Here is a 10162-nt window from a genome sequence, read left to right as displayed (position 1 = left end):
AGATGTGGGCAGAATATTCATGGACAACAATGTCGCCAAACTAGAAATGACTCAGGTTTCTAATGAGAGAGGGTTGGTGACATTGATCATGGTGTATTCATATAAAGGCATCTTATTATGCAAGAATATTTAATGGCATAGGAGAATATGTATTTCTATATCTATATATACATACTTAATGAAAAAAGAAAGCCATATATAAATCATAAGAAAAGATGGGAAGAAATGTGATTAATAATAATAGTGATTATCTTTGGGTGGTAGAGTTATACATGATCATTATTTCCTTTTTTATACTTAGTAGTATCAAAAGTTTCTACAATGAATATATATCTAAACTTTCTATAACAAATACAGAAGTCAAAATATAATTGCACCCTTTCCATACCTAGACACCTGACTTAACACATATTGACTCAGATAAAGAATCATGTTTAAAGTCGCGTGCACTAAATACTCTTCTTACTTTGTGACTGGTAGACTGCCTGCCTCCCATCTGCATTGAAAATTGTCACTATCGTTTGTCTTTTTTTTTCCATCCTTGTGATCAAATTATCCACCATCCAGAACATAACTATCTCAAAAAAGGCAATAAGACATGTAGACTATTATTATAATATTATTATTATTAGATATAGAGAATAATTTTTGAATAAAACCTGAAATGAGGTTGTGAAAGTTGGTGAAGCATGTACCTGTCTAAGGTCTTGGTAAGGAAAGAGGGGTAAAGGACGACAGAGTGGATTCATGGTTCTGTGTGTTTCTAGCTCTTTCTCCTATACCCAGGCTCACTTCCAGCCCCCAACCACTTGTTCCTGGTCATCTGATGATGTGTCTCTGGTGAAATAAGACTCCAGTGGCCATGGAAAAGTAAAGAAGGAATCTTGGAACAATATGTATGATTAAAACTACTTGGGGAGAAGAGAAGTGATGGTGGGTATGGTGTGGACCCACAGCAATTTGAGTAAGTCAAAAATACTTGAGTGTTCTAAGTAGCTAAGGAGTCATTCTGTTTCTAACTAATGTATTTGGGGTTGACATAAATAAAAGATTATTTTCCATTTCCTGTCCTTTAACTGAACTGAGACCATGACAGCCATCAGCCATTTTAGTCTAAACCTTCCTTTATTTGGAGGCTGAATCTGAAGGACAGGAAGCATCAGAACATCAGAGCATGCAAGCCACCAACATTTCCAGGCAGTTTGCAGAAAACCAGGGTAGATTATGCCCCAAGGAGAATATTTTGAAGAAAAAAAAAAAAGCAAAGTGGAACTTCTGTGTAGAACATCTGAGGTCAGACCTCAGCAATTGTACCCTCTGCCCAAGAGGTATGTTCAGTGGTTCTCTTATAAGATAAAAGATTAGTTACTTTGTTGCTTTCTGGGTTCCTTGGGGGAAATCCAAATCCTTGTGATAACTTCCTTTGCCAAGAATGACACACGGTGCTGTTGGCTCCACCCCAAGCTGAGATGAAGGGCTCCGAGACCAGGTTCCTGAACTGACTCTCATGCCTCGCTGTGCTACCCATTTGTTCTCAGAAACCTTTTGAGATGCACTTATGTTGACAATGGAAGACACAATAAGCATCACTAGGACCAGCTCCAGCTCAGGGTCTGGGATTTAGTCCAACAAAGCCTTCTGGAGCTGCGGGGGGAGAGTAAGATCACCACGCAACAATGAGGGAGAATCAATTTAGCATCTTGTCATCGACACTGTAGCAGCCTTCTCACTGGGGAGTGGAAATTCTCTGTGCTTCTACCTGTTATCATAAAGCACGAAGGAAAATGAGTATTAAGCTTATAGCTCACAATTATATAGGATAAAGGAAGGAGTGATGCTGGGGGATGGTGAATTGAAATCAAGTAAAGGCAATTCTCAATTATTCATGGCAATGAGAGCATAGAGATACGTCTTTTTTTCATCATTGTCTTTTGTTTGGCTGCAGTGTTTAAATTTCAGAAGGCATTCATAAGCAACAGAAATTCTAAGCATGGCTTTATGATACAAAAGTCAAGTACCACATTATTGGGGACCATTTTTCTTCCTCTTTTCATGTTTAGTTATAGCCCTCAGAAAGTATAAACACCCAAGCAAAGATGGCAAACCAGGTAGCTTTGGCTAAGATACTTTTTACAACAGTTACAATACTTTCAAACAAGTATTCACTTTAGCACTGATAAACTAATGAGGATATATCTCCTCCACTAAGGAACTAACAGTGAGATTGATAATAACCAATGATAACAATCAGTCCTATCCACCCATCTAAATCAATGTTTGAAATTGTTCATGTACTGCATAAAAATAGATGGGGTTTCTACTAGATAGAAGGGCTGAAATAGCACCATTAGTATTGAGACCTTGGAGCCAACATTTAAAGATGTTAAAATAAAATCTTCCTATTTATTTTAAAATTTTTTATTCATGTTTTGAGAGAGAGAGGAAGGAAAAAGGAAAGAGTGAGAGAAACATCAATGTGAGAGCCTAACATTGATTGGCTGCCTCCTGCACGCCCCCTACCTGGGATCCAGCCCACAGTCAGCATGTGCCCTGACTGGGAATTGAACTGGCAACCTTTTGTTGCATGGGATGGCAGCCAACCAACTGAGCCACACTGGCCATGGCAAAATCAAATCTTTGTTATTGTTCTCGAAGACATAGCAAATTAAGAGTGCATGATTTTTATAATTCCCCCATCTCAGACAGCTAGGCATAGCATATCAGATCATAAGGCAGTTCCATCAGAGAAGGAACTACTTGTAGCCGTTGTTGCCAGAGGTCACTGGGCAATGTTTTGTGGAGATGAAACTCTAGTAACTAATAAAATAGATTTTAATGATGGAAATGAAGACATTCTAAGAATTAAAAGTACAAAAAAAAAGTTTTGAAAGCCATGAAAGTCTCCCAGACTCAAGAGAACTCCACCAAGTTCTCATTTCTGCCCAAATATGCATTTTGCCAAAACTGCGTCAGGGTGAGTAAAATGGACTGGTTTATGTCTCCCTGGAGGGATAGAGAAGTGGTTCTAATATGAATGGCCAAGAGTCAGAGTCAGCCACATCCAATCCTTCTGTTTCCAAACCTCACCACTCTCTCAAACATCAACTCACAGAATTACCAGAAATGTCACCCAGATTCCCACCATGGTCCAGCCAAGGATGAGTGGAACAAGGGTGGTGGCCACCTCCCAAAACACCACAGTCAGCAGGTTCAGGAGGTACTACTGCCCAGTCCAGGCCTTGCTTGGGGAGGCTCACCTGAGAAGACAGAATGAACCCAGTGGGAACCACTGACTAGGACCCAATGACTAATTCCCACCCGGGGGCCTCCATGGGGATCACAGCAGGCCATTCAGTGAGTTCAAAGTTCAGCTTGTAATTGAGACATCACTGCTTCCTGGTTCTGTTTGAAGATCAGTTGCCAGTATATAGTAAATGCAAATATGAAATTGAATACATACTGATGCCCCACATTTTATAATTTTGTTGTACTGGTTGGGTTTTATTTAGCTGTTTGTTTGTAGAATAAATCTCTGATATAACACCTTGTCTTGATGTCATTTTAACCCGCCCCCCCAAATGTACTGCATAAAAAACAAAATCTGAGTGAACTGAGGTTTCCAATTTAAAGTAATATCTCACTTATTTCCTCACTGGAGAAGATGATTTTTCATAAAGTATCCAGATCACTGACACGTCCTCTGAAACATCAATATTCATTTATTTAACCACATTAAAGGACATTTTTCACTATGAATTTTAGGTAAATAAGCAGTGGCTTTGGAATATGACCTTTCCTCTTCTTAATAGTGCTATAGCAGTGTGTTCTCACTGAGCATTAAACTGTATTCAGTGGCACAACTACATTAAATAGTCCAGGCTTCTATGGCTTTTAAAGTTTGTTGTCTCTTCCTCCCTTGTAAGTTACTAATGTTAACCATCCCAAGTCCTTTCCATAGTGAAGTACAGTCCATACATGAATAAACTGAGAGTGGGCTTAGGCCCTGCAAGTCAAGTCTTCTAATTTACTTTACTGCACACACGAATCACAATGCAGATTCTGAGTGAACAGCTGAGGGGTGGGGCTTGAGGATCTGCATTTCTAACAAGCTCCCAGATTATGCTAATGCTATTGGTTCACAAACTACTTTCAGTAGCAAAGGGCTGGAAAACTAGAGAGCCAGACTTCCTCATCTATACTAATAAAAGGGTAATGTGCTAATTAGACCGGATAGACCAGATGTCTTCTGGACGTCCTTCCGGACAAAGCCACAGTAGTGGGGGCCAAGGCAGAGGTAGTTAGGGGCAATCAGGCAGGCAGGTAGAGGCGGTTAGGGTCAACCAGGCAGGCAGAGAGGTTAGGGGCGATCAGGCAGGCAGGCAAAGTAGTTAGGGGTGATCAGGCAGGCAGGCATAGGGGCGATCAGGCAGACAGAGTGGTTAGGGCCGATCAGGCAGGCAGGCAGAGGGGTTAGGGGCGACCAGGCAGGCAGGCAGGGGAGTGGTTAGGAGCCAGCAGTCCACCACCACCACCCATGCATGAGTTTTGTGCACCAGGTGTCTAGTCCCTCTATAACTGAAAAGTTGAATTATTCCCACCACAAAAAAAAATGACATTATGTGACACAATAGAGGTGTTAACTAATGCTGTAAAGGCAATCATATTGCAATATATACATGCATCAAATCAATGTGTTGTACACCTTAAACTTACACAATGTTGTATGTCTGATATATTTCAATAAAAATAAATACAATTGCAGAGTTTTATTTCCAAACCAGTAAGATTAATCTGTTTACAGTAGTGATTTAAGTTTTATTTGCAAAGTAAACATATAAAATGTACCAAGTCAGCATAAAGCAAAATATTAAGTAAATCATTATAAAGGCAGTACAAGTTACGGCAAGAAAAACAAGAAACTGGCATATGCTATATGAATGATGTAAATTTGGGAAACACATGGATAACCAGGTATGTTTCCTCCTCTCACCCCATTTCTGCACATACACCCAGACTGCCTCTCTGGGACCTGCTTGATCACTTGTGAGAAGATGATGAAACCCGGGGAAGGTCTAGCCAGAAGTGAGCAGTGCTCAAATGGATGCTTCTCCCGTCAACATCTTTTCTGCACGATATCCCTGCACTGACATCCCTGCACTGACAAGGCAAGTCTGTGCACCACAGTCAACAATTCAACCCCTAATTTTGTTTTCTGAAGCTCCTCCACTTTGCAGCTAAACCTGGGAGCCAGGCTCAGCTTGGTGGCGTTTCATTCATCAAGAACCACCCAAAGCTAACGAGCAGGCCCCTCTGCCTAGTCGCATGTGGCAGATCGGATATCTGGTGACTGCGGGGCAGGACAGCACCAACACAGAAACATGTGGTGACTAAGGGTCTCAGGAAGGAACCCGGGTGTCCATTATGCTAGGCTTTCTGGGTAATGCAATCCGAAATCAATTCTCATTACATACAAGTGATACGAATACCTCTGACAGGTTACATCTTAAGTGATAATTAAAAGCATATTTCCTGACGCTTAGCTGCTATGAAATGCATCCCTATTTATGCCACAGAGGGGGTCTCATGCTAAGACCCCATGAACAGTCATTAGCTCCCCCAGGAAGCCTCATAGTTCCTGGAGTGTCATTCATTATTCTAATCTGATTTTCTTTACTCAAGTGAAATAGAACCTGGCACCGGCACTCTCTCTCTGCAACTCCACCAACAGTCCTTAAAAAGCAATTAACATTGTCGTAAACCAGGAAGTGAAGACTGATTGGGCATGAATGCAGTCTTCAGTGCGATGCATGGGTGGAATTTATTAATTATTAATAACATCCCACTAAGTTTTATAAACCTCTCTCAATTAGTGAAAGGAGACATGGCAGCTAAGACATTGAAACCTTTATTTGAGGTGTCACAGTGGAAAAGTCCCCTTGTATAGGACCCTAAAGTGAGAGGTGAGACTGACAGGGGCCTCAGACTTTCAGAAAAGCATGAGAATTTTACAGTGGCCGATACTTGTTACTGATTTGGCCTCCATTAAATTTTACCTCAAAAAGTACCTATTGGGAAAAATGGGACTGTTTGATATCTCTTTCTTCTAAATTACTAAAACATATCATTAAGGCATAGGAATAAGTGGCCAGACCAAAAGAACAACAACAAAAAATGTCCATTATATGTTGTTTTCATTTCCTGGGGCTTCCATAACAAAGTACAACTAACTGGGTGGCTTGAAGCAACAGAGATTTATTTTTAGAGGCTAGAAGTCTGAAGTTGAGGTGTTGGCTGGGCTATGTCTCTTAGAAGCCTCTAGCCGTGGTCGGCAAACTGCGGCTTGCGAGCCACATGCGGCTCTTTGGCCCCTTGAGTGTGGCTCTTCCTAAGCCTTAGGAGTACCCTAATTAAGTTAATAACAATGTACCTACCTATATAGTTTAAGTTTAAAAAATTTGGCTCTCAAAAGAAATTTTAATCGTTGTACTGTTGATATTTGGCTCTGTTGACTAATGAGTTTGCCGACCACTGCTCTAGAGTAAGGCCTCTTCCTAGTGTCTTGCAGTTTCTGGCAGCCCCAGGCATTCCGTGGCTTGTGGCAGCATCACTCCCATCTCTGCTTCACATGGCCGTCTTCTCTATGTCTCTGTCTTTTCATCTTTTTATAAGGACGTGAGATATATTGGATTAAGGGGCCCATCCTATTCCAATATGATCTTATCTTAACTAAGTATGTCTTCAATGCTTCTATTTCCAAATAAGGTCACATTCTGAAGGACTGGGGGTCCGGACATCCACAGATCATCTGGGGGGTGTAATAAACCCTTAAGACACATAGGAAGAGAGATTAGTCAATAAATGATGCTTAAATAACTGACTAACCATCACAGAAAACAATGATTTCCCTAATTCCTTACTCCTATGCTGAAAGACCAAAGGGATCTAAATATGAAAATAACATTAAAGTACTAGAATCATAGCAGCCAACACATAAAACATATGTGTAGGCATGGTTTAAAGCGCTGTACACCTATCAAAATGGAATCCTCACAACAATTCTGCTGTTATTTCCACTTCACAGCAGAAGAAACTGAGGCACAGAGAAGTTAAATAATGTTCCTGAGATCACACAGCTGGTAAATGATAGAGCTGGGATTCAAACCCTGGCAGCTGGGCTCCAGAGTCTGTGCTCTTAAATTTATTTGATTAATACAATCTTGAAGGAAGGCAATTCCAATGTCATTTTTTTTTTTTACTTTATGCTGTTACATGGTATTTAAAAAGTTTTAGAATGGATATGTATTACTTTAAATTACTAAGAAAAGTACTGGATCTCTCTTTCCTTTGCTCTTTCTCCTCCCCACCAATGTCTTTCTCCTGCTTGTCTTCTCCCTTCCCAGGGCCTAATCAGACTGTTAATGTGCCAGAGATTTGCAACTCAAGGAATCCAAAAGCTCCTACAATGGAATGTTGTGTTAGAACTACACCCTTATTTCTATATCCTTCTGGAATTTTCTGTCTTCTTTGGTGCTAAAACCAAGTAACGGTTTATGACTCGGTCAAGTACATGTTTCCTTTCACAGTTCTGAAGACGGCTGCTTGGGCTTTTCTTCAAACCATTCTTCTCAAGCATTAAAGTGCTTATGAATCACCGGGAGAATTTTCTAAACAGTAGATTCTGATCCACCGGGAGGAGGACAAACCTGAGATTCTCTGTTTCCAACAAGCTGCCAGGGGAGCCGGGCTGATGACCTTGGCCCACATAGTCAGTCATAAATGACTAAACCTTTTCCTTCTACATCAATTTCCCTGCACTTCTATTTCCTTCTGAAAATCAGGACCACAGGACTTGAACTAAAAAGACCAAAAAGGCCCTAACTGGTTTGGCTCAGTGGATAGAGCGTCAGCCTGCGGACTGAAGGGTCCCAGGTTCGATTCCAGTCAAGGGCATGTACCTTGGTTGCGGCCACATCCCCAGTAGGGGGTGTGCAGGAGGCAGCTGACCGATGTTTCTAACTCTCTGTCCCTCTCCCTTCCTCTCTGTAAAAAATCAACAAAAAAATATATTTTTAAAAAATAAAAAAGACCAAGGCTTAAATCCTTTCCTAAGAATCTGTCTTCCCCAGCAGGCTCCTCCTGGGAGCATGCCCCTGGAAAAGGAAAGCGGGGGCAGGAGTGTAGCGCTTTCTTGCTCATCTTGTGGAAACTTGGCCCTCGGACGCTTCCATGTGGAGGACAGGACTCAAAGTGGGGGATTCCCCCAACGTTGGGCAAGTGCCCAAAGGAGCCAGACAGCCAAAAATGACACATCACTACACTGAGAGTGTGGGCGCTTTGCTCCTTCATTCACTCAGCATTTTACTGTTGACCGGCTAAGTGTGCGTCTCTGTGCCAGACACAGGTTAATTCTGTTAATAACTTTGGAGAAATGATGTAGGGTCTTGGGTACTCTTTTCTCCTGGGATCACAAAGTGCTCTAAATATAGTGTCTTAGTACTATTTACACCTGTCAAATTTAAGTTAAGTTCCCAAATTCCCTTTTGTTCTTTTGTAGAAAAGGTTAAAATTTTAAAACCATGGACATCAGCCATTGCTTGTGCTTTTGTCATTAGCTCACTGCCCCCTCCTCACCTTTGTTCACTTTCATTTTACTCTCTGCAGATGCTGTATCTCACAGACACAAGAAAGCCTGCAGTTACAGCGTTCTACACACCCTGCAAACTCACAAAACGAGTAAAAAGGGAAGAAGGTACCATGTATTCCATACCTCTGAGCAACCCTGTGTCTTCCTCCGGGTTCATCTCCTTTAGATCTCAAGACGGTGCTCATGTATGTGCCTGGTTCCAGCCAGAGTTAAACTTTTACACGCAAAAATCAGAATACCAATCCCAAAGGGTCCTTCATCACTTTCCAGCCTGGCTAGCATCATTCAGGGCTCACTGTCCAAATTGGCTTTCAGAGAATGTGGGAAGGCTGTTTTGTGAAAACACTGCACATCACCATGGCAACAGCACGGGAGCATCCATGGCCGGCAGGATATGTGCCTCAGACATGACTGCAAAGGACCAGCCACAGTCAGAACAACCTTATTTTAGGGAGGAATTCTGCCTCCATGTCCCTGAGATAATGATTGACTGCAGATTCCAAGGACCATACCTATAGAGGCAGTCATGGGAAACAAAGAAAAAAGAGCAAGCCTCGGCTGGTTTCAGTTCAGCCTTCACCTGAGTTTAGCAAACAGTTTTGTTCTTCTGTAACGAGGAGAATTTATGTCAAACTTTCATCCTATTCTTTGCACATGGTATTATTTAGGCAATACAGAGAAATTGTAAGATTAAATAGAGCACATTTTGATATGAAAACAGCACATCATATTCTAAACCAGAAAGAGATAAGTTTGGGGTTATCCACTCTTGGATAAGTGATGCGATTACTTCATCCCTCTACAGCTCATTCTGGTTAGAATTCATCCCAGGTCCTCAGTCCTTTTCCTCCTTGCCTCCCGGGTGTCCACTGCTGCTGAGCACACCCCATGGTCTGCTTCTCACTTCTAATCTTCAAGTCCTTGGGATTGGAGGGAGGGTCTGTCTACCCCCTCTGCCCAGAACATTACTGAAGACAGCTGGGAGCAGGGTTCCAAAGCCAAGAGACGGGAGAAGAACCCACACAAATTCCCACTGGGTTTGCAGGGTGTGTAGAATGCTGTACTTTCTCAGAGTAAGAAAGATACCTTCAATCGGTAGAGAAAACACAGCCTCATACGTCAATGGAAATTGCCTGTGAAAAATCATAAGCATTACATTAGCTAGAGCTGCAGTGCTTTGATGGAAGGACTTTTAAACTCCTTAAACAGATTAATGCCAAGACGCACCATCATTTACTTCCCTAACTCCAACCAGTATTCACTTGACCCCAGAGCGACTTGATCCCCACCCATTCCCAGTTTTTGGAACAACTTGAAATAGTCATTTCTTCTGCCCTTTCACCATCTGTTCTTCTCCCACACAGAGGGAGAAAGTGAGGAGGGCCCAACTAGATTCCATTCATTCTGACCCTTCCCAGCTTCTTTCTCTTCTACCACCCCCAGAGCTAAATGCCTCCATTCTTTCATGCTGGATTCTCAGCAATCATGAAGCTTTCTTCCCATCCCCAGAGGTACAAA

This window comes from Myotis brandtii, unplaced genomic scaffold (genome assembly GCF_000412655.1).
Source record: "Myotis brandtii unplaced genomic scaffold, ASM41265v1 scaffold9, whole genome shotgun sequence".
Lineage (NCBI taxonomy): Eukaryota > Metazoa > Chordata > Mammalia > Chiroptera > Vespertilionidae > Myotis > Myotis brandtii.
Note: the sequence above shows the minus strand (reverse complement) of the source record.